The following is a 26,349-nucleotide window of genomic DNA, read 5'->3' on the forward strand; positions in this document are numbered from 1 at the left end:
ACAGTATTCAAGGTGAGGCCGCACCAACGCTGAATACAGCAGGATAATCCCCTCTTTTGACCGGCTGGTTATGCTGCGTTTGATGCCCCCCAGGATGGGGTTTGCCCTCTTGGCTGCCAGGGCACACTGCTGGCTCATGTTGAGCCTGCTGTCAACCAGCACCCCCAGATCCCTTTCTGCAGGGCTGCTCTCCAGCCACTCCTCTCCCAGTTTATACTTGTGCCCAGCGTTACTCCATCCCAGGTGCAGAATCCAGCATTTCAACTTGTTAAATTTCCTTCCATTAATCATAGCCCAATGCTCCCATCTACCTAGATCCCTCTGCAAGGCCTCCTGTCCCTCAAGAGAGTCAACATCACCTGCCAGTTTGGTATCATCAGCAAACTTGCTAATGATACATTCAACTCCTGCATCTGGATCGTTGATAAATATATTGAACAGAACTGGCCCTAGAATTGAACCCTGAGGAACATCGCTGGTGACTGGTCACCAGCCAGATGTAGCCCCATTCACTACAACCCTTTGAGCTCTGCCCTTCAGCCAGTTCTTCACCCAGCACACTGTGAACCCCCTCATCCCACAGCTGGACAACTTGTCCAAAAGGATGCTGTGAAGAACAGCGTCAAAAGCCTTACAAAAATCCAGAAACACTACATCCACTAGATGGGTGACCTTATCAGAAAAGGATATCAAAGTAGTTAAATGGGAATTTCCCTTTGTGAACCCATAATCTTCTCCATAATTTTTCCAGCAGCTGAGGTCAAACTAACAGGTCTGTAGTTCCTTGGGTCTTCCCTCATGCCCTTTTTGTAGATTGCAGTAACACTGGCTAGCTCCCAGTCAGCAGGGACCTCTCCAGACTCCCAAGACCTTTGGCAGGTGATTGAGAGGGGTCCTGCCATAACAACCGCTAGTTCCTTCAGTACTCTGGGATGAATCCCGTCAGGCCCCAGGGACTTGTGAACATTCAGCTGGTACAGCTGGTCTCTTACAACTTCAGTGTCCACAAATGGAAAGTCACTGTTCCCACACTCATGGTCCTCTGATTCAGGGGACTGGTCAGCCCAAAGTCTATCAGAATTATTAAAGACTAAGGCAAAAACCACATTGAATGCCTGTGCTTTTTCTTCATCCCTATTAGTCAGATGACCATCCTCAACAAGTGTCGGTCCAATGTTTTCTTTAGACCTCCTCTTACTATTAACGTACTTAAAAAAGCCCTTCTTGTTATCTGAAACACTGGCCAGTTTCAACTCTAATTGAGCTTTGGCCTTTCATGTCTTCTCCCTGAATATATGAACCACAGGTCCAAAGGCCTTACTTCGCATGAAAAAATGATGGATAAAAATCCCTGAGCACAAATTAGGGAAAATCGGAACAGAGCCTGAGTTATTTGGGAAAGAATTTAAACCCATGTCAGTGTTTAAATCTCCAGGAAGCATGCCTGATACTAAGCATAGCTATTCTTTCCTAGGGGATGGGGTACTTGTCCTTCCTAGATCATTTTGTTTGCTTAGTTTGTTAGTTGTACAGTGCAGACCTCTCACATGAGAGGGGGAAGTCATGAGTTCCTTTTCAACATATTCCAATCACTGTTCAAGTGTTCTTCTCGTTGACGTGGTACCTCGTATAGTATAGTGCTTTTTACAGTTTATACATAAGGATTTCTTCAGTATCTTTCCTCCCCAAAGGGAACTGCCTGATCATTCAGGCGCTTGTACATAATGTTGTATTTGTATTGTAATACATAATAGTGTATTTGTATTTTAAAATCAAATTAAGTAGCTAAAATCTTTTATGGTTTGTTTTGAGATTCATCAGCCCCTCAAATAGGCTAGCATTTTGTGCCAATAGAATAAAACTAACATTATGAGAAATTTACTTCTTACATTCTTTGGAGAACAGGAAAATGCAAGATACAGGAAAAAATCTGATATTGCAAATTACTTACTACAAGACAGGAACATCTTATGATCAAGTAGATTCCGGTATATGCATTTAAAAAGATCTGGTTTACATGCAGGAGTTACTTTTTTCTTTTCACATAAAAAGAGAAGTACATAATGCAAACAACAGGCCACATGCTGAATTTCTGAAGAACGAACAATACAGTTAGGTTCCATTGCTCTTGAATACATAACTGGCAGTGCAGAGGTACGAGAAAAGTGAGGCAGCTGAGGAATATTAGGCAGGGTTTGGTTTTGGTGTTTTTTTTCTTAAATCAATACCTTGTAATTTCTTCATTAGCATACAGAAATATGATCCCTTTCCCATGACATAAAACCTGCACAAACAGCTTTTTTCCATGATGTAATGAATCCCTTGTTGATATAAAATGATCAAAGGACTAAGATGAAAGCTTTAAACTCTATGATAAAACATTGATAATTGTACTGTAATATTCAATACTGTGACCCAAATAAAGTAGTTTTATCTTCTGACTTCAACCTTAAAGCTTTATAAAAGCTGTGTATAATCTTTTGTAAGTCTTATTGTATCAACAGTTCTATAAGCACCAATTATCTGCATAACATTTTATATTATAACTGCCAATAAAACTTGCAATTCAGGCTGTAATGAAGTATTCCATTTAGATTAAGTAGCAAATATAATTAGTTAAATCAATGAGAATGTTTTATACTATCCATAAATGCTTAAGACCCTTGAATTAGTGTTGTCCAGGGCTTTTTCCACATTTTTGGTCTGATTCTAATTTGTGTAATGTATCGGTACAATTAGGAAATTTATTATAATGCCCATAATATAAATTTATGGACAAACTTCAATAAATGTCTATTATACAATTACTTGTTAATATTACAAGCTCTTCATTGTTTGCTTAATTAGCTGATTTAATTCATGTAAATACCACATTACTTAAACACTTAATATTAATTTCTATGGTTTTATGCCATTCAACAGTGTATGTTGGATCAGTTCAATCACAGAACCATGACATCACAAGAGAAAAAGTGAGATTTTTTTTGATAGTTCACTTTTTTCCTACAGTGCCAAAACTTATTTTATGCTAAACAGAGCTAATCAATCATTTTAATTAACAACCAGAGGTGGGCTGAGGTCTCCCACTGAACTGAACAGTAACTGCTAAGTTTGGTGTCATCTGCTTCAGGGCAGATTCAGCTTATTGAGTCTGGTTGTTGAGAAAAACTCTTGGATATGAAAATAGCTCCCCTTCTTTCTATACCTGAAGCAGGTCTTTACAAAATGTGGCATTTTGTTTTGTGAACAGATAAAAAACTGTTTAATGTTTGTTTTTACCTGTTTTTGTCACTGTGGATACCTTTTTGTTTAGACTTCAGGGTATTTTCAAAGCTGTGTGTAGGAGTTGAGAAATTATACATCTGAATCCCATTATTTTCTAACGGGATTTGAATGCATATATTTGCCCTAAGATTTAATTATACTTCTTTGCAAATGTAGATCAATTAGACAACTTAAAAACCTGCTCTTTGGGGAAAAAACTTACAGTTTCTCTTTTTCTTAGAGTATAATAATTATACCATCAAATTTGCTCTACCACTTTTTTCTTGACTTTCATTTGCACAGTAAAAAAAACCAGTATATATATATTCTATATATATTTATAAACTCTCAATTTTTAAATTAATGAGTACAGAATTATGCAACTGAGCTGGAAGGGATCTCAGGAAGTCATTGGTCCATCTCTTTGCTTCAGTATGGAAAGAAGTACAATTATGTGCAAGATGTTTCTTGCCAGTTCTGAAAGATTTTCTACAGTGGAGACTTCACAGACTCTGAAACTAGCCTATTCTAATATATCATTATGTTTATTATTTCAACATGCAAATTAAACTGCTCTTTAAACCTATTCATTACCTATTGTCCTAACATCATTAACACAAAGAACTGACAACTACTTTCCTCTTTCAAGTAGTATTTTTCATATTTGAATACTCTTAAATCTTCAGTCTTCTTTCAAAGAACCAATCCCAAATTGTAGAGTTTTCCTCATTAGAAGAATTATCTAGATGTCTGATTATACTAATTTTTCTCCTCTGAACTATTTGCACTATTGGTGTTTAGCTTTCTCGATGGGTTCAAATGCTCCCCAAAACAGGTTACTATATTCCAGCTAAGGTTTCATACACGATGAACAAAGCAAAAGAATTACACAGCATTTCTTGTGAGCTGTACTTCATTTACATATCCCAGCATGATGTACAATGTTCTCCTTTACAGCAGCATGACACCACTGATTGATGTGTGGCTTATGATCTGCTGAGGATTATCCTCAGATCCTTTGATACTGAATTGCTATCTAATCAACTCGTGTAGAACTGCTATCTGTATTCATGCACCTGATATTACAACCCAAAAGTAGAAGCCTGTAGTCATCTTTACTGAATTGAATCATACATTTAAAAATCTTTTTTCCCTGTTGTTAAAATTACTTTGAATTATAATACAGACTTCCAATATCCTTGCAGTTTATACCAGGACAGCATAATAAGCATAATTTCTATTCCATCACCAAGGATATTAATGAAATATAAACCAGAATTCAAGTAGGATCCACTGAAGAGCATTACTCAAAAGTAAAGCTCCTTCCACTGACAATCTCTCTCTCAATACCATCTTGTGATCGGTTTTGCTGTAACACTATGGTGGTCTCACCTACACCATATCCGTGAAGCTTCATTACGGAAATATGTGAAACTGTGTCAGAAGTCTTACTAAGGTCACAATAGATAGTATCTTTTGATTCTCTACTATACATAAAACATTAAATCCAAATTATCTGTTATTTCATTATCTTTTAAAATCTTACAAATAATTTGATTTTTTGTGACAATAATTTAGGGGAGAAGAAAGGGTGGAACAGAGCAGAAAATTGAAATAATTTAGCAATAATTTACCAATTCTTCTTCCCATTCCTCTCAAAAACATTACTATATTTTTCACTTTCCAGTCTTCTAACACCTCATTCATTTTTCATGCACCCTCAAAAATAATGACCAACAATTCTGACATTACTTTAATTGGTTCTTAAAGCAGTTTAAAGTACATATCATCAGGGCCAAAAGAATTGAGCAGATTCATCTTTTCCAAATATGTGCCAGCTTATTCTTTCTCTGTTTGGCAGTAAGAACTTGTCATTGACACCAGCTATGCCTGTAGTTGAGCATTCCAGGGAATGTTGACAGAAAGACAAGGCAATTTTCCCCTGTTGACAGACCGTTGCCATTCCCAGCTTTCTTTTTCCTTGAATGTACTTGCAGAATGATTTCTCAACGCTCTTGCATGTCACTTCCTAACTGTATTTTCTTGAGCTATATCAGTTCTGGTGTTGTTCCTATGTATGTGAGCTACTTTTCTTACCTTTCCAAGTTTCTATCATCTGACCTAGTTTCCATAGTCTGCATGATCCCTTTCATGGTTTAGGTCATTTGATCTCTTAATAGACTTCCTGTTCTTCCTCTGTAATTGGATAGTTTGCAGTTATGCCCTTAATATTGTCTCTTTAGGAATCAGCTGACTCCCTTTAACTTATTTTTCACTGAATTTGTTTCTATGTGTCCTGAGTTTGTTAAACTCCATCTTTTTGAAGTCTACTATTTTTATTCTGCTTTTCTTCTTCCTAAGGATTGTGAACTCTATCACTTCCTTCCTACTAGTTAACATCAAATCTAAAAAAGCTTCACCTTTGACTTTTTTTTTTTCCTTTTACTGTTTAAAAAAATTGCCATTCATACATTGCAGGAACTAATGACTGAACAAAATGATTGCTCAGATACAAACACAGGTTTTGTAAAAAACTGATAAGCTAAGCACAGTGATGTCTGAGGATATTGCATGTTTTCTTATCAGCAATTTAAAAAGCTACAGCTTGAAAAAGAATTCCTACTTAATAATTTTTCTACGAATAGGACCTATTTTTTTCTGATTTTGAATTATCCATGGCAAGTGTATATTAAATTACTAAGCCCTACATGTCATTCAGAAATGTTGAGAAATTACTAACCACTTCTTAGTCTGTGAGTGGTCTGAAAGGAACTTTTGACAAATACGATGCAAGCCCACAATCCTAGATACCTACAGATATAACTAGCAGCAAAGACTCTGTTCATCATCATTCCTATGGGCATTGTGCAAGCATCAGTAACACATGTAAAGTAAGCATATAATACTCTCAGATCAGAATGGCAACATTTTAACATGCTGCTCTAGCGTAAATTACTGCGTATTTTGAAGAACAGTGGTGATTTAGGGCTCAAGCCTTTAAGGATCTCTTGAAATACCTTAGTCATAAACATACTGTCTACATCAAATTGTAAATTTCATGAACATTCCTGGGATTGTCTACCCATGATGTCAATGGTTCTTTCCATACTAGGATTTCTAACCATAAGCAAAAGGCTCCTGATTCCACTCCTTCTCTGAAATCTCAAATGGTTATGGTTATGATCTCATTCCATTTAATAACCTTACACTAAGTCAGACAGTAAAGAACAAGAGACTTGTAAAAACCAGTCCAGCTGAAAATGAAAAAACCCCCGGTAAGTGCATTCTCTGAAAGCAAATGTGAGTTTTATTTCAGTGATAAGCATGTGAAAAAAAATAATATGCCAACTGAAAACTTTTAGCTGGGGGAGGGGTGGCAGTCCAATGACTTCCAGATGCCTCTACCAACCTGAATTATTTTGTCATTGCTCTTGAAAAACAGACTCCATGAAAGTAATTTCTTTTACATTCTCTGCATTAACGAATCAAGGTAAGTTTGTAAAACTGAAATGAAATTATGCAGGTTTTATGAAACACAAATAAAATAATTAATTTCTTATCAAAATTCCCCCCAAGTATTCTAGGATGGCTTTGTTTCCTTTTATGACTGCTATTTACTGTGTTTGCCAAGAATATGGGAGACTGGTTCCCATCTGAGAAGGTTTGAACACACATACATCCCCTGTAGGGCAGCTCCTCAACCATCAGACCATGCTGTACTCTAATATATGTGCTTGTGAAGATGGGCACATATCCTTTGGTTTTGCTGTGGTTTTCATAATCTTCAACTAAATCCAGGCATCATACGTTTATGTGAATGCCATAGCCATCATCCTGGAGATTTTTTAAATGTTTCACACAAAAATATTTCCTGCCCCTCAGGGAAAGTTGAGGAGTCAAAGACTCTTCTTCAAATATCAATCATGTGGCTTAACAGAAATGTGTGATGCCATTGTTCAGGTACCTCTGGAAGAATGGAACCAGAATCTGCCAGCACTAAGGTAAGGACACTGAGCATGAAAGCACCTTGATCTTTGAACAAATCCTCAAATCCTGCTATTAAGTTTTGTCTGTATGCATAAAGCACTCTTACTCAGTTCTTCATTTCTGAATTCCTTACATTGGGAGACTGAGTCTGTGCCAGCACTGGTATAGTGATTAAATTAGGTGAACACATTAAATTAAGTGTCCTGAATAGGCTTAGCATGTTCCATTTGGAATTAAAGCATAGTTAATCTTTTAATTATTATTAATTATTGAAACAGACTTGAAGTTTAACAACTGCAGTCAGATTTATTTTACACCCTCCTTGACTTTTAGCTGGAATGTGGTTTAGGTTTGTGTTTTATTTATTGTCTGACTTAGTTTTAGGTCAATAAGTTCAATGGGATGCAGCTTGAACCACACTGTGAGCTAGGAAATGCATTCTTGTTCCTGGTGCTGCTGTGGTCTTTATATATAGCTTGTGCCAACTCATTGAACATCCATTTCTCTCTGAACCAAGTGGAAATAGGACTTCTTTATACTTCTGTTTCTTCTCCTGCAGCATATACATGAATATACTTTCCAACTTTGATAAAATAAATGAATCTATCTCATTTATTATTTCAGCTGAAAATATACTGATGAGTTTTGAGCTGAGTAACACCTCTAGATCTAAATTCAATTATTTTATTGTTCACATTAAATCCATCATTTACTGGATTTGAATATAACAGTGATGGAGAGTTGTTTAATGTCAGGTATAAGAGTCAAGGAATGTAAGCTTAATAATTATTGGTTTATTTTCAACATAGAAATATTTAATTAACTGGTAAACCCATTACTGAATAATGTACCATAACATGATAAAACACAGACACATTTTGATTCCTTTGATTTTGTGGACTTCTAGTACTTTAAGTACAGCAGTCTTGCTTTGTTGGAGTGACAGGTTGATATTGATTCACTCTCCACAGATACACTGTAATGAATTACTTCCTTTCAGCCAATTTTTTTTTTTGTGAAATGCATATATGAACACACAGTACAGCCACCACATTTTCTTATATGCTGTTGCATTTTTCAAAAGTTTATAAATCATGTCTTCAGGTGGAATACTGACAATGTTTTATTAGTGAACCCTTTTATTTTGTTAATAATCACAGAATCATCACTTTTAAAAGCCTAGATCTGCTACTATTAACTATCCAGTAGAATCTGACAAACTGCACTACCCCATGCAATTTGAAAAGTGGAATAAACTAGATGTATTAACTATATTGGCTTCTGACCAGCATTCTGATATATTTGGGCAAATGCTGTCAACATCATCTAGGCTATAAGTTATCTGGAAAGATGGCACAGGATGTATTTGTCTATATTTTGCATGGGGGCTCCATTACCTTCAAATCACGCTTCAAGACAGGCTATTATTGCTATTGATTTTTAATCTCTACATACAGAAAACTGTGTGTTAACTAATGAAAGGAAAATTCCAGAGTTCGAAAATACCATCTTTAAAGCATGCCAGCAATGTTCAAGCATCAAGAAAATACCATTGAACACTACCAGCTAAAATTATTAGGGAAGATATTTTAAAGCAATCTTAGTAAACAAGATTCTCATGTTTTATTATATGTCAGTCGTAGAAAAGTATTTAAATTGTTTAGGTTCTTTTGAAAATTTTCCACCAGGAAAAGAAAAATTACAAAGGCACACTGAGGTGGAATTTCTAAACATTTCCTTGAACATCCATAATCCTACTATACCAACATAAAGTTTCTCTTATTTTTTATGTCTTCTAGTGCCTCTACAGTTCCAAACTCACCAACAGAGTACGTGCAAGTCCTGTGAATAAATGGTGGATAGATCTTTCCAATCCCTTCTCCCTTCTGTAATTTGAAGCTATTTGCTAACTGTTACTTCAGAAAACCTAGGAAGAAGAGCACAGTAACCAGACATCCTCTTCAACAGGATAATAATAATTTAAAAAAACCAACTTACTTTCAATCTCTTTTGATAAATGCTGTTTCATTTTAATTGTATGTTATAGTATTTTTTAAAGCTCTGTACTCTAAGACAGAGGTACATAGTGGGCCCACCACAGAGACTGGTCTCCGAAACCCCAAGATACATACAGTTGCCATGATTAAACTCTTTGACATCTCTAACAGAATCAAATACTCTACCATGAGTAATGAAGTTAATTAACCAGTAAGCAAAGATCAATTGCTCAGTTATATCAGAGAGATATCATCATTTATAGTGGGATAAGGACATCAGTCTAGATGAACATTAAAAGAGCTGATGTTGTCAATTCAGTTGTATGTATCACTTTATCTCTACATTTGATTGTCCTCTTATTCTAGGTTTTGTTCACAGTGACTACTACAGTACAGCCCCAATCTACAACTGTGATTCCTTGGTGACATTATGTTGAAAATTGTTTGTCATAAACAGTCAGTAGCAATGATAATTTTTGTAAGAATTGTCAGCTCCTCTATCACAAATTGTATTCAGTTTTGCAAAGAATGAAGATATTGGTATAAGCTACATGGACAACTACTATTTAAAGAGGCTGAACTATGCAACTTTAGGAAAAAAAAAAAAATCTCACGATGAATCCTTAGCAGAGCATTCTGATATTAGAGTTTCACTAAAGCATGAGGAAAGATCAATATTTTTGTGTTAGACCAAGTTTAAATGAGCATGAATTCCTAAAACATCTATCAAGAACTTCAGGGTTCTATTAGCCACCATTCACCACACATGCTCTGGGAATATCTAAACTATATTTTCCTGTTTGCATGACATCTGTGTGCTCTGTTGTGGCAGAAAAAGACTTAACTGCAAGGTTCAAGCAAATGACTTGAACTTCACTTACAGACTTAACCACAAGGTTCAAGCAAATTATTTATTTGAACTTCCTTACAGACTTAACACACCACTATTGCAAGTTTTACAGATACAATGGAGGAATGCACTATTGCAATTTTTATAGGCAAGAGTAGTACCCTATTACAGCCACAAGAAATTCACAGATAACCACAAGCACACACGTGTTTACAAACTTAAAGCATAAACAATATTCACTTACCCTTCCAGATAAGGGCTTTCAATCCCAGGGAAGCTACCTCGACCGGCATTGCAATCAAGGGCGGGAAGGGTCTCCTTCACAAGCCAGCTGTAGAGTTGGAGAAATGACTCCCCCATTTCCAACCTGAATCTTAGAGTTTTTATCCTCTGACTTCTGGAATGGTGTGTATGACTATGTCTGGGTGGATTATGATATATGCGTAAATGGATTATGTACATCTGAGTGGAGTTTCCCCTTATCTTTCCTTTGCTGGTCTGTGATTGTTTGAATACACAAGGTTGTCATTTGAAACTGAAGCTGAAACCCTCCAGTTCTTTTTTTTTTAACCTTCATTCCTCAGGCTACTGAATAGTGGTTGGATTGAGACTGAGGGCACACTATTTGTTAAGGGATTTCAAGGCTCAGTTCAGGTTTTGGTTCTTTGAATGGCACAGCCACCACGCTGTTTAGTTTAGGGTTTATCGGACAACCCAGGGCTAAGCTGTCTACACAGCTCCCCGTGAGTCATCTCTGCAGAGAGACAGGGCCTCAAGGCAATCCAAGGCTGGGTCGCTTTTGTAACCCCCCATGAGTTGCCTGTGTGCACTAGACATGGTGAAAGACGTTTGTGAACTATGAGCTGGACAATCCATCCATCTGTCTAGCTGCATGAAAGTAAAATCACATTCTCCTGCAAACTGGAGAAGTTGGAAGTGTTCAACAAAAGCAAAACAAGGTAAGAATATGGCAAGATGAGAACTGAATGGCCAAGCTGAATACGTGTTACAATAAAGGTGGATTCCATATTCTCATCACTGTCAAAGCATATTTCCTGTATCTTGTCTCCAGAGAAATATATGCCATTGGTAGAAAAACACTGCTTTCTATCTTCTGAATTAATGTAATGTCATTCATTAACTAGAGATACCACATTCATCTTCAAACAGAAGTGCGGCTTATAATACTTAAGTAGAGAAGCCATGAGCAGGCTACATTTACACAAGGATGGACAACAAAATTCTCACTTTTCAGGTTTTTGTTTGCTTTTTAAGCTAATGAAGTGATAATGAAAAGATGTAAATAAATACAAAGATATAAACTTAATTATTTTTAAGATATTCAGACTTATTCAAAATGCTTCAATCTCTTCATGAAGCTTGAAACCTCCTGGGACAGCATCTCACAGCTGAATATATAACAATTTTACATTTGCTTGGGTTTTTTTTTCCCCAAATTGAAATACATAAAAATAACTCTTAGAATGTATATATTTCACGGGTTTTGGTTTTGTAAAGAGAAGAGGTCTGGGTATTTCTTACATAGTGTGATCTACAGAAATATGTAAAGTAATTTACTTAATTTTATAGATTTTGTCAAAAGTATTTTGTCAGTTATTCTGCCTTCCCTCCTAGAATCATAAGGCCTTCTGTTGTTTTGCTTTTTATGGGGAAGAAAGGACAGGCTGGTAAATGATATTACTTTCACTGTTTACCTCAGTCTTTGATACTGACTGTGCTTTATAGTTTGATGGGAAGATCACTCAGGTTAGTTGGCCCTTGCCATTAGCTTTCCTGCAAACTCTGTATTCCTGAGTGACCTGGGCTTGTTCTAAGACACAGACTACTACAGAAATTATGAAATTTCATTTTCCTCACCTTTTTCAAGCACTTACCAGTTAATCTGAAAGGCACCAAAGACTCCACTGCATGGCACTTAATTATGACATTGGCATGATTTACAAACTGCTCAATTGCCAGGACTGATCAAAGGACAGACATTCACCTTCTCTCTGGTTTTCTATGCCTCCGACACCAAGATTCTCTCAATAATTCATTTTATATTCTTTTAGAGACATAACACCCTCAAATACTTCCCTCATCTTCCCTCATTAGTGTTTTAAAAATGTTTAGCTTGTTGCTATGGAATGTTAAGCAGAAATTAAAGCATTCCTGGGCCTGCAGCCATGCATGTTTGGGTGTTAGCATTCCTAGTTCGACCAGCAAAAATACTGATTCAACAACCAGCTATCAGATCTTTTGCAAGGCAAATGTATACTCCAAGATATAAAAGCAGACTGCATCATCATATTAACAGAAAAACAATGAGTTGCCGATAAAAAAAATCAAGCATGTTTCTTGTAAAACCCAACAAATTCTGAATATTTGAAATGTTTGTTTCTGGGTAGAAGCAGGACCGCTTAGGACATGTTCTCTTAGAAAAAGGTGACAACACAGATGAATCATATAAACTAGTATGAAGCAAATAATGTTCAGTATTATAAAGTTAGAGACACATGCACACACACACACGCACACAAACAACATCATAAAGTTATGATGGAAGGAGCACAGTCCCCAAAATCAACAATAAAATCAGAACTTGAAATTTTGAGACTTACTCGTTGTGGTGCAAGACTCACAGTAGCATCGACCAAAGCAAATGGGAAGTTTTCCATGACCTTAGTCCATGCTGGATGTTGGCCAATCAAAGATTGTCTTCTTTGAAGTATAACAGAAAAAGTGTTATATGCTTGAAAGCATTTAAAGGGAGTACACTGGAACAAAAAAAAAAAAAGAATAATTGTACAGATCATAAGAAATACAGAGTGATGGGTGAGAAAAAGTCAAGAAGAACCCCATATATTTTAATGTGGAAAGAATTTAACAAAGCAGTTAGTTAGCTCGAACAGCGGTTAGTTAGAAACACCTGTGGAAGTTCTGATCTTTAGTCTTTTTTTTCTTTTACATAAATATACTATCAATATGTTGGACCAAATTGAAAATTTAGTAAGATTAGTCTTTGACTTCAGTTAAGGTCAACTTTAAAGGTATTTTTAAGCATATTTCACATTAGATAATACAAAGGGTTTTTTTCAGCATATGTACAGTAAAATTCATTCTCACCTTCCTAACATTCCTTAATTTACTGCTACCACTTATTTGTAAGTCTCATTCATATTGCATACTATCACGATTTGCCTATGCAAAACCTTACCATTTAATTTTCTATCGTTCCTGTTTATTTACTTCCTTCTGATTATTCTTTTATGCATTGTGTCATGTAGATTACAAAAATAATGTACTACATTAAATACATAATTGAAATAATGATTTGTATGTTCCAGGTGTTTTGGCTCTGTTCTTTTACCCATAAGTTTACCACAAGTCAGCCAACACAACCAGGGACACTGAAACACCCTTCCTGGAACAACAGTACTTGTAAGGCTCTAATGCTAGAGTCTACAGTTCACATTTGCTGACTAAAGATTACCCACCTCTCTGAGAAGTGATGTATTGTTACTACCTCCTGCTAAGTTGTAAATAAACAAACTGCATATTTATAAGATGTAGCAGCTGAGCTAATTTGCCTTCCTTACTCAGTAAGCACCTAGTTTGTCAAGTCCAGATTCTCACAGACAGCTGTGTAGCAGATTTAAAGTCCAGAAGGCTATATATTTAACAGGGTTAAAAATCTCATCACTGCCTCTACAACAGTAATGAATGCTTTGTGATTATAAAGGTTTCAGCACTATCCAGCTCTTGCATACATACATTACTTACATCTAAAACCACATCTACACAGCAGCAAATTCTTATCTGTTTTGATCTTTGTGTCATTGTTTTAGAGTGAAAATGTCTCAACACCCTAAGCAGTTGTAGTCCCACACGGTTCCATGCATACAGCCTCCACCCGGTGGTGTGGTCTACCAGCACACCCCCTTATACTGGGGAACAGTGGGGGTTCCCCAGCTGCACGCCCCTCCCGTGGCAGATTTGGACGCCCCAGCTCTGTGTGTACCTTTGCTGCTTCCGACCACCTGGTGACGCAGCAGCTGGTGAGGGGGCACCCCACAAGTGCCCCCCCCGCCCCCCGAGGTGCGGGTCCTTGCTTGCCGCACCCCCTGCTCCCTGCCGCAGCTGGGTGCAGGCTGCTCCCCGTGCCCCACGGGGGGGCTGCGCCGTCAGCCCCAAGCAGAGGGGGCGATGCCCGTGGGGCGGCTGCCAGCAGCGTCAAACCGGGCGCTGGCTGCGGCTCTGCCAATCTCTTCTATCTCCTCTCCTGTTAAAATTATCCTGTTTCTTTTATACTGCTCTTCAAGCTGACTCCTTTTTTCCCCAAAGGTCTTTGGCAGTTCCCTGGATAGTGTTTCAGGGGGCTGATGATCATCTTAAGCAAATGTTATTGTTAAATAAGTGTTATCGGTTTTAGACCAAATGCCCCCTCGGGCAGTTTTGCATGACCCACACACACTCACTGACTGCACTCATATCACAGAAAGGGGAGGGGTAAAAGGCTGCAGAGATTACTCACATGTAACTGCTCTTGGCTACCTGAACTTAACATTAAGTAAATACCAGCACTACCATCAAGTGGACTTTCAGTAAAAGCTCCCCTGATGCGAGCAGCTCTGGTGCCGGTCGGATCCTCAGCGGAGCGCTCCAGCGTGGTGCACAGGGGGGTTCCCCAAACAGGGCAACCTCCGGGGGGCCAAGAGACCTGCCGCGAGAACCCACCTCCTGCCACACCGCCGTGCGGGGCCTGGGCGGGGCTGGGAGCGATGGAGGGCAAGGCCACACCCAACCTATAAAAGAGGCCCCTGGGGAGCGTCGGCAAACAGGGCGTGGCGTGGCATGGCATGGCGTGGCGTGGTGTGGCGTGGCGTGGCGTGGTCTGGCGCAGCACGCAGGAAGGGGGCTGAAGCCCTGCCAGCTCAACTGGGGAGCAATGGTTTCCACCCGTCAGAAGGCCATGGCCTCTCTAAGCTCTGCACCAGCCAAAACTGACGCAGCCGCCCAGACAGAGCTCCAATGGGAACACGCTGCCACCCAGGTGCCGAGCTGCAGGCTGTGCCCTGCTCTCACACCAGTACCGGGCAGCAGCAGGGAGCACCCCTGTGGGAACTGCAGGCCCGGGGAGAGGAACTCCGGTGGCGGAGCTCCGGGAGGAGCTGAGTGGGTTGAGGCGTATCAGGGAGTCTGAGAGAGAGACAGCCTGCTGGATCCGCACCCTGCCTTCCCTGGGACAGGCCCAACAGGCAGACAGGACTCATGATACGGAGGATTCACAGTCCTCTCTCTGCGTGGCTGAACACAGTGACTTAAGGGATAAGCGGCAATGGTAACAAGTTCCTGCCCGGCGCAGCAGTGCGTGTCTCCTCTGTCACTGCCCCACTTTCCCCAGTGCCCTTGTATGACAGGTACAAGGCTCTGCAAGTGGAATTGAACAGTAACGAGGATGGTGGTTCATCTAGCTTGGAGGTGTCTCCGAGCTTAAGTTAGTCTATGCCCTTTGTCAAGACTGTTTCCATAAGGAAAAAAGGCAGGTCATTGACATAGGAGACTCCCTTCTGAAGGGAACAGAAGGCCCAATATGCAGACCAGACCCACTTATTAGTGAAGTCTGCTGCCTCCCTGGGGCCCAGGATAAAGATGTGGAGACAAAACTTCCTACTCTGGTATGGCCCTCAGATTATTATCCGTTATTGATTTTTTAGGTAGGCAGTGATGAAGTTGCAACAAGAAGTCCAAGTGCAATCAAGAGAGACTTCAGGGCCTTGGGATGACTGGTTAAGGGATCAGAAGCACAAGTAGTGTTCTCCTCTGACCTTCCAGTTGCAGGGAATGATGAGGGAAGAAACAGGAAGAGCCAGCAGATCAATACCTGGCTCCATGACTGCTGTCACCAGCAGAATTTTGGAGGTTGATCATGCGATTATCTATCAATCACCAGGCCTGCTGGCAACAGATGGGGTATACCTGTCTCAAAGGGGGCAAAGGATCTTTGCACAGGAGTTAGCAGGGCTCACTGAAAGAGCTTTAAACTAAATTTGAAGGGGGAAAGGGATAAAACCAGGCTCACTAGAGATAAGCTTGGGGGCGGCATGCCAATGTTTGAGGGGTGGTGTGCTAGTGAGGTCCTTCATGTGCTGAGTACACTGGAGCACATTTGAAATGTCCCTGTACTAATGCACACAGCACCCTAGCGATCTCAGTGGAGGTAGGGGATGGAGATCCACGCAGCAGCAGAGACACAAGGGTTGTTGATGTGCTAGAAACCACAGAAGTGCCACAGAACAGTCACATAGGAAATGGGGCTTCTCCCTCCAAAAAGGTGGCAGGATCAATAGTCCAACTGAAGTGCATCTACACCAATGCACGCAGCATGGGCAACAAACAGGAGGAACTGGAAGCCATTGTGCAGCAGGAAAAAAATGATATAGTTGCCATCACAGAAACATGGTGGGATGACTCACGCAACTGGAGTAGTGCAATGGATGGCTATAAACTCTTCAGCAGGGATAGGCAAGGCAGGAGAGGTGGTGGGGTAGCCCTGTATGTTAGGGAGTGCTTTAATTGTCTAGAGCTTAATGATGTTGATGATAGGGTTGAGTGTTTATGGGTAAGAATCGGGGGAAGGCCAACAAGGCAGATACTATGGTGGGAGTCTGTTATAGACCACCCAACTAGGAAGAAGAGGCAGATGAAATATTCTCCAAGCAGCTGGGAGAAGTCTCACCATCGCTAGCCCTTGTTCTCATGGGCTCAACTTACCAGATGCCTGGAAATACAAGACAGCAGAGAGGAAACAGTCTAGGAGGTTCCTGGAGTGTGTGGAAGATAACCTCCTGACACAGCTGGTGAGGGAGACAACTAGGGAAGAGGCCCTATTGGACCTCTTGTTTGTGAACAGAGAAGGACTTGTGGGTGATGTGATGGTTGGAGGCCATCTTGGGCACAGCAATCATGAAATGATAGAGTTTTCGATTCTCAGAGAAGGAGGAAGGTTAACAGAACTGCCACCCTGGACTTCCGGAGGGCAGACTTTGGCCTGTTCAGGAGCCTGGTTGACAGAGTCCCTTGGGAGGCAGTCCTGAAGGGCAAAGGGGTCCAGGAAGGATGGACATTCTTCAAAAAGGAAATCTTAATGGCGCAGGAGCAGGCCATCCCTGTGTGCCAAAAGATGAGCCAGCAGGGAAGAAGACTGGCCTGGCTGAACAGAGAGCTTTGGCTGGAACTCAGGAAAAAAAGTTTATGACCTTTGGAAGAAGGGGCAGGCAACTCAGGGGGATTAACAGGATGCTGTGAAGTCATGCAGGGAGAAAATTAGAAGGGCCAAAGCCCAACCAGAACTTAATCTGGCCATAAAAGACAATAAAAGATGTTTCTATAAATACATTAGCAACAAAAGGAGGGCTAAGGAGAATCTCCATCCTTTATTAGATGAGGGGGGAAACACAGTGACAAAGGCTGAGGAAAAGGCTGAGGTACTTAATGCCGCCTTTGCCTCAGTTTTTAATAGTAAGACCGGTTGTTCTCTGGGTATCCAGACCCCTGAGCTGAAAAACAGGGATGGGGAGCAGAATGAAGCCCCCATGATCCAAGGGGAAATGGTTAGCAACCTGCTACACCACTTAGACACACACAAGTCTATGGGGCTGGATGGGATCCACCCAAGGGTACTGAGGGAGCTGGTGGAAGTGCTCACCAAGCCACTTCCAATCATCTATCAGCAGTCCCAGCTAACCGGGGAGGTCCCAGTTGACTGGAGATTAGCGAACGTGACACCCATCTACAAGAAGGGCCAGAAGGAGGATCCAGGGAACTGCAGGCCTGTCAGTCTGACCTCAGTGCTGAGGAAGGTTATGGAGCAGATCATCTTGAGTGCCATCACATGGCACATACAGGACAACCAGGTGACCAGGCTCAGTCAACATGGATTTATGAAAGGCAGGTCCTGCTTGACTGACCTGATCTCCTTCTATGGCAAGATGACTCACTTGGTGGATGAGGGAAAGGCTGTGGATGTACTTTACCTGGACTTTAGTAAAGACTTTGATACCATTTCCCACAGCATTCTCCCAGAGAAACAGGCTGCTCATGGCTTGGATGGGTGTACTCTTTGCTGGGTAAAAAACTGGCTGGATGGCCGGGCCCAAAGAACGGAGTTAAATCCATTTGGTGGCCGGTCACAAGTGGTGTTCCCCAGGGCTCAGTACTGGGGCCAGTTCTGTTTAATATCTTTATCAGTGATCTGGATGAGGGGATTGAGTGTAATCTCAGCAAGTTTGCAGATGACACCAGGTTGGACAGGAGTGTTGATCTGCTTGAGGGTAGGAAGACTCTACAGAGGGATCTGGACAGGCTGGATCGATGGGCTGAGGCCAGCTATATGAGCTTTAACAAGGTCAAGTGCTGGGTCCTGCACTTGGGTCACAACAACCCCATGCAATGCTACAGGCTTGGGGAAGAGTGGCTGGAAAGCTGCCTGTTGGTGGAAAAAGACTTGGGGGTGTTGGGCCGGCACTGTGCCCAGGTGGGCAAGAAGGCCAACAGCATCGTGGCTTGTACGAGAAATAGTGTGGCCAGCAGGAGCAGGGAATTGATTGTCCCCCTGTACTCAGCACTGATGAGGCAGCACCTCAAATACTGTGTTCGGTTTTGGGCCCCTCACTACAAGACAGACATTGAGGTGCTGGAGTGTGTCCAAAGAAGGGCAACGGAGCTGGTGAATGGTCTAGAGAACAAAGAGGAGCAGCTGAGGGAACTGGGGTTGTTTATCCTGGTGAAAAGGAGGCTGAGGGGAGACCTTATCACTCCCTACAACTACCTGAAAGGAGGTGTAGCAAGGTGGGTGTTGGTCTCTTCTCCCAAGTAACAAGCGATAGGACAAGAAGAAATGGCCTCCAGTTGTGCCAGAGGAGGTTTAGACTGGATATTAGGAAAAATTTCTTCACCAAAAGGGTTATCAAGCATTGGAACAGGCTGCCTGGGGAAGTGGTTGAGTCACCATCCCTGGAGGTTTTTAAAAGACATGTAGAAGTGGTGCTTACGGACATGGTTTAGTGGTGGACTTGGCAGTGCTAGGTTAACGGTTGGACTCGATGATCTTAAAGGTCTTTTCCAACCTAAATGATTCTATGATTCATTTATTTTTATCTTTTATCCAGTGAGGAAAATTCAGCACAGATGGAACATAGAAATATATCTTAGAATGTTGCCCTTTTCCAGTGAATGCATTACCAGAAATTAAGATGGGTCTACTTTGCTTTTCCAATCTTAAAATACACACTTTATCAAGCTTAAAAATAAAAACCCTTTCACTTCCCACTTAAAGTGATTTGACTGAATATTCTTTAAATGGCCAAGTGTAATTTTTTGACTGCCTATTTTTACATGCATGGTTATTTCTCCATTTTAAGAGGACAGTGATATGTTGGGATATCTGCAGAAATCTGAAAACCAGTGTCCTGTAGTTTAAAAAAAAATAAAAAATTACACCACCACCTACTTTTTACCAAATTGAAATAGCAGGAACTTGGAAGACCAAACAGAAGCATGATAGAGACAGCAATATCCTAACCTTTCTTTAACTATTTATTCATGAAAGGCACTTCACTGTCAAATTTATAATTCTGTGTTGATACTACTTTTGGAATTTGCATTAAATGACATTTTGATTATAGTATTCAAATGCATGTGCCCTTAAAACTTTGCCATTTATTTTGTATGCAAAAATCTTACAGCTAAATGTCCCCATTTCCATTTTGCTCTGGATTCCACTGAGACTATATAGGAAAGAATAGCTAAGTTACTCCTTAGCCCCCCCCCCCAAAAATAATCTTGTCAGGTAAAAGAAATTCAAATTATAACAAGCATATTATGCACCAGCTGTTTGATTCTTAGCTCTAAATTAGTGTTGAACAAATAAGATGTTTTTCTCTGGATAAAACTGGGGGGGGGGGGGGGGGGGGGTGTATTTTAAATCTTTGTCCCCAGTAATCCAGGAAAACTCCTAGGCTGACATACTTAGACAAAGCAAGTGTGTGTGCTTATTATGTAAATTCTCTGACCATGCCTTTGAGCCATAACATTTTGAAACCATTGGGAGTTTCAACCCAAACAATTAGATACATTCAGTGAGGGAAAGAAAATTACTAATGATATTAAAACAGCAACAGGGATATGACATTAGGAAGTTCTGAAGTCAGAAAGTGCTTGCATCTGCACAACTGGGACCTGGGAAACTATTACTATGCAATTGCCCTGTCTCCTCTTTCCTTAAGCATCTACCACTGACCACTGTCAGTGATAGAAAAGTTAGAATGACAATCCGTGTGAGCAGAATTACACATGTGTTTATATTAAGCCTTACTATGTTTTTTTTTTTCTTTAAGCCAGATGGAGCACATTTTGCTTCTACTAAAATTGCTCCTTGCAATTAGAAAACAAGATCAGATCATCATAGGAGTTTACATTTTGTAAAATGTTTTGCATCTGCAATGAACTGGCATCTACCAGTTTGCATTCTTCCGTCAGCCACGCATTCTCCTAAAAGTTCACTGTAGCAAACAAAACAAAATGCAAAACAGAACTGTTTGCCAAAGTCATGGTGAGCCCAAGGGGCACAGATGAGGAAAATTAAGATTTAAAAGCATATTCAAGATACCCATTAACTTTCAACATATATTTTTTTCACCACTTGAATATAAAAGCAGTGTTTCAAAAGCACATGGTGACTCTTGTATTTAAAAATCAAAAAATTGCTTGGCAACAAAGTGTTACCTTGAGCACAGAATATTAAAGAGTTAGCTACTGTAGAGTTTTGAAAGTTTTTCAGTTGCTGGAACCCAAAGCAGCACAGAATGTAAACATATATTTGAAAATGAGTAAATCTATTGTCTTAATCATCTGCCTAAGCTCTTGGCTAGACCCAAGTTAGACTGCCCACTGTCTTTCAAAATCAAGTTCAACACATGGTTAGGACATGATCTTCTAATGAATTGTGCTGAGGCACACCTCTGTGCCTTCTCATAGCTCAGAAAGGGAGACGTGAGTTTACCTTGGGTACACCAGGCAAAGTTAGTTGCAAAAAATAGTGAAACAATCCTGAAAAAAGATACTACTGCCAACAGTATAGTAGTATAATTTTCTGCATTTTATCAGACTGATAAAATCATTAATATTTGTGTGCTAACTTTGACAGCATAGTATAAAAAAACCCCCACAGTTGGGAATGAGTGTTGACTCTAATGTCAATGAAGTAAAAATATCAAGGTTTTGTTTTGTCTTTTAATTTTACAGGGAAGAAATAGTTCAACACTATATTCCATATGACCTCAGAAGTGCTCAGATGAAGTACAGTTTTCTGGAACAGTAACTCTGGAAAACTTTAAAATAAGCCTTTTAGTACTAACTGCAGTTGTTCAAGTTTTTATCACACCTTTTATTGCAAATATTTTAAGTAGACCTAATTTGGAGTGTTTTATTTGCTTAAAAGAAAAGAAAACATGGAAAGTCCTGATTGACATGATAATAGGTTTGCTATTAAAATGTGCACTGTAAATCAACTAAATTACTTCAGAGCTGAATGTTTCTGCAAGAAGATGAAAGCTAAGCATATTTAACTTAAAGACGTCATTTTTCAAAGCTCTAATTAAGGCTTAAAATATTTTTTCAAGAGTTCTACATTAATATTGCTAAAGAACTTCCTGTTATAAATTTGTTGTGCTAGAAAGAAGCTGTAGAATTCAAAATAGCATTATTATACAATTTTTGTATAGGTCTAAATATCTTTATTGACATTGCCCTCTAAGAACATTAGCTCAATTGTGTCTGTGTACATAGTCACAACCATCAAGAGCACTGCAAAAAACCAAGGCAGTTAAGTCATAAGCCATTGAGTAGAAAGAGGCCATTTTGTGTGCTAAGGGATGTAGCCCAGTACAGCTGATTTTTTTCAGCACCAGTAAAAGGTTACAGGCTTTCTATTAACCTGACTGTTCAGGGTCTCCGGACTTGTAAAGGCTGTGCATTTCCACAGCACCCCCTTCAGGCAGCTGAAATAAGCACCTACGTTTTCCTGAAGAAGTACTGGCCTTCAGAAACATTTTTCACCATTCCCTCACACAACATCTTTCTCCTCCTTTGCATTTGCACATAAAATCTTTCTACAAAAAACACTATGCCACAAAATGATATACCACCTCCTCGTTTATAATACTGTTTCATTGCCAGTCAGGGATAGGCCCCAAATTACTTCCCCACCCTGGGACTAGACAACTTACATCCTGTCAAATTCTTAAAAATTCATACCACCACAAGGTTGTCAACACCTACTAAAATTAACGTATGGTGATTAATGCATAGAAAAACAGTGTTACAGTCAGACCAGTCTTAGATTAAGGAAGCCCCTACATTTCTGACCTGACCATACTGCTGAGAACGTCAGTGAAAAAATCTGGCAGTCACTTGTGCCTGCAGCGACATCAGGGTGTACTGTTAAATAGCATATGCCCAACAACCACCTACTTTCAAGCCTTCCACAGTTCCCCATAGATCATGTAAGTATTGATGCTAGCAGTGGCCATTTTATTTCCTGCTTTCTCTACAGAACATGGCAGAAAAGGGAAGAGGAGCAGTGCAGGTATTGCTACAAGAAATATTGGCACAAGAAGTACCTGGCCATCCTAACATGACACCAGCAGTTTGACCACTCGCCACAAGAGCAGATTAACGGCTTGCGACTGCATCATATCCCACTTCACCAACAATACCTGTGTGAGTACCGTTGTGTAGTGAACCACTGACAGCTGAATTTGCAGGTTCTCACAGCCCTGAAATAGGCAGTGTAGTCAAGGTTTTGCACTAGAAGAAACTTTCAAGGACCCCAGCCCTGAAAATGGTTTAGTTTCTGTGCTCAGTGAGTTAAGTAGGATGGAAAAGTTCATTTATGGTCAAGGTAAATACAGGGAGGTCACTTACCAGTTACCATTGCAGGCAAAACAGACTTGACATGGGGAAATATTAATTTATTGCCAATTAAAAATTAGAGTTGGATAGTGAGAAAAAAAAGACAAGAACTAAAACATCTTCTCCCCACCCTCCCCTTCTTCCCGGGCTCAACTCCATTCCTTCATCCCCGACTCCTCCACCTCCTCCCCTCTGAGCAGCGCAGGGGGACGGGGAAGGGGCGTCCTCGGCCAGCCCAGGGCGGCTCCCCGCTGCCGCTCCTGCCTCCTCAGGCTGTTCCCTGCTCCAGCCTGGGGCCTTCCTTCCCCGGGGCCCCACCGGGGGCGGGGGGGGGTCTCTGCCGGGGCCGCAGGGCCATCTCTGCCGGGGAGGGGGGCCTGGAGCACCTCCTGCCCTCCTCCCGCTCTCCCCTCGGGGCTGGCAGGGCTGTTTCTCACCCCGTTTCCCTCAGCCCTTTTGCCCTTTCTTCCCCAGGCTTTCCCCGAGGCTGAGGGGCTCCGCTGTGCCCGGCGGTGGGGCCGCTGGAGCCGGCGGGAACCGGCGGGAACCGGCTGGGGCCGGTCTGGCCCGGGGCAGCCCCCAGTCTCTCCTCACAGAGGCGGCTGCCCCCACAGAGCCTCCCGCCAGCACCTACACCCAGTACAGGTTACGGTCGTTATGGAGCGGGGCACAGTGGAAGCGAGTAGATCCTGACAAGAGTAGTAATCACCAGAAAGAGAGATAAGGCTGTATAATATTTTATAGCCAGCACTTCATCACCTATTAAGTCACTTCAGCTAGAGACATTTAGGTTAATAACTATTGCTGAATCCTGACTTCTTCTCAGGAACTTCAACACACCCAGTCCGTAGGACTGCAACCATCTGTGAGATCTAATGTGATTAACATTGCACCTAGAGTAGAAGTAATATCTGGTAACTGCCAGTAACAATATAACCATGTTTACTGGTAAGCGATTGAAAATGAAAAGATTTAATTTAATCTTCTTACAGAATCATGACTAAACAAGTCTAATTCATCATGTATTTACCAGACAATACATCAATTAATAATTAAAATATATAGTGGTCTTGAAGCAGTATTTTAAATACAAGCATTCATACTTAAAGCGCTCACATACGATAAGCTTGGTACAGATGACTCCTAAATATATAAAAATGTTATAAGAAGAGTTAATACTGAAAGACTTTTTTTTTTTTTTAATTTAAGAGCCAAAATAGAAAACCAGCTTTCCTCTTATGTATATAATTAGAGTCCCCATTATAGGCACACTGGAATTTATTCTGATGACTGACAACCATGAAATTCTAAGTGACACTCTGAGAACTCTGTCATTTATTTTCCTGCCGTCCAGCTGCATTTAACTAACTGTCCTTCAAATTCTCGATATGAATATATTTAGACATTAGCTAATGTATCATTCTTGACATCTATTCACCTTCAGCAGTGCATTAAAAAAAGACAATAAATTTAAAGCAAAGTCAAGGGGCAGTCTTATCTGATGCACAATAAAATACTCTAATGCCAACAGCATGAAGTACATGTAAGGGTGAAAGTTGTACAATGCTTCTAAGTATTTACTCCCTTTCAAGTTGCAATGTTAAGTTATATAAAGGTTTACCCTTATTTTAAGGACAGTGCTGCAGTACATTACGAGTCCATACGTCATTACACACTCCAAAGCTTCTGAAAGCATATTCAATATTCCTTTAGGAGTAGACTCCACTCTTAATTCAGCCAGCAAAACTGTGTTTATTGTCACTACCTGCTTTAAATTTCCTCCATTTTATAAGTTTTTCTGCTTATCCTACCTTAAAATGCTAAGCACATTACGCATTCTCAAAAGCTGAGGTGAGAATATCTGTTAGAGAATATTAAGCATGCATGTACAAGGTTGGTAAGTCATAGAAATAAAATCATTGTATGGAAATGTTTGCTTTATGAAAGTATTATGCTTTATCAGATATGTGCCATAAAGTAGCACTTCAGAAAGCAAAAGTCAATTACAAATAAAACACAGATAAATTTAACAGAGACATCTGTAGCAAAGCTTGCATTATTCTTAAGCATTATATAAAAATTAAGCTTGAGCTGCTGCTGCGGCCTATTCAAACCATCCTGATCTCTATTCTCTTTGGGCTTCCAGTCCCAGGTGTTGTGTTCTCCCTTGCTATTGGCAAATCATTTCTCTTCCCTCCTATGTAATAAGTGACAGTCATGGATTTCCTTTTGGCGAATCTCTCTCTGTGCCATCGAGGGTCTTTTTTTGGTCTTTGGAGCACAGTGACTGCCTCCCAAACTGGGAGATAACCAGGCTATCTGTTTCAAAATCTTGAGGCAGAGTTAGGTACCTCAAATCATTAGTGAGTCATGAAAATATATCCTCATTTTCCATATTTTTTTACACACAAATTAGCTGAATAAAATCACAGAGTGAATGCTGATGTTGCTTTACTTTGGTTTTGCAGAAAATTACAAACATTCTCAAAGCAATTGTCCCCAAATGGATTCTTGCACAGAATGAGGGACAACAAAATATTCAGTAAAATATTAGAGATTTTCCTGGTGTAAGATGGCAGACAATATTGCCTAAAAACCTAACTAATGTAGCCAAAGTTTCACACAACAGTATCACCTATCACAAAAGCACATTGGTTCAATTCCCATTCCTCCCAATATCTAGTCTGTTTTACCATTACAGACACTTGCAATCAGGCTCATTTGGGTAACCAAGTTTGTTATAATAATCAGTGGGTAATATTTTCTTTTTCTATGCTTCCAGCCATAAGTATCATTTGTGTTCAGCACAGATAAGCCTATTATCTGAAAGAGCCTCTTAATCCTAAAAGATAATGTGCAACCTTTCTCCTGTGGTACCTGCTATAATAAATTTACAACACACACAATCATTTTACACACACACAGAAAAAAAATCAGGTCTAGTGTAAATGAAGCAGCCATGTATCACTTAAATATACTGGCTTATATGAGATACGAAACTAATCTAAATTGGAATGATCTCCTTAGAAACACATGAATATCTCCTATGTTAAGCCCTAACACTGGCAAAAAAGAAAACAAACCTTAAGACAGTATGAAAATCAGTCTGAGGTTACAATAGGACTTTCTAAATGTTTCTTTATCTCTATTTTCATTAAAAAAATAATTAATTTCCAAGAACCTATAAGATCAATACTTCTTTTTAATGTTTTCTGTTGAGTGTATGCTTAAAGGAAACTGAATTGCTTGGGGAAAAACATTATATTTCAAATGTATCGC

This window comes from Haliaeetus albicilla, chromosome 21 (assembly GCF_947461875.1).
Source record: "Haliaeetus albicilla chromosome 21, bHalAlb1.1, whole genome shotgun sequence".
Lineage (NCBI taxonomy): Eukaryota > Metazoa > Chordata > Aves > Accipitriformes > Accipitridae > Haliaeetus > Haliaeetus albicilla.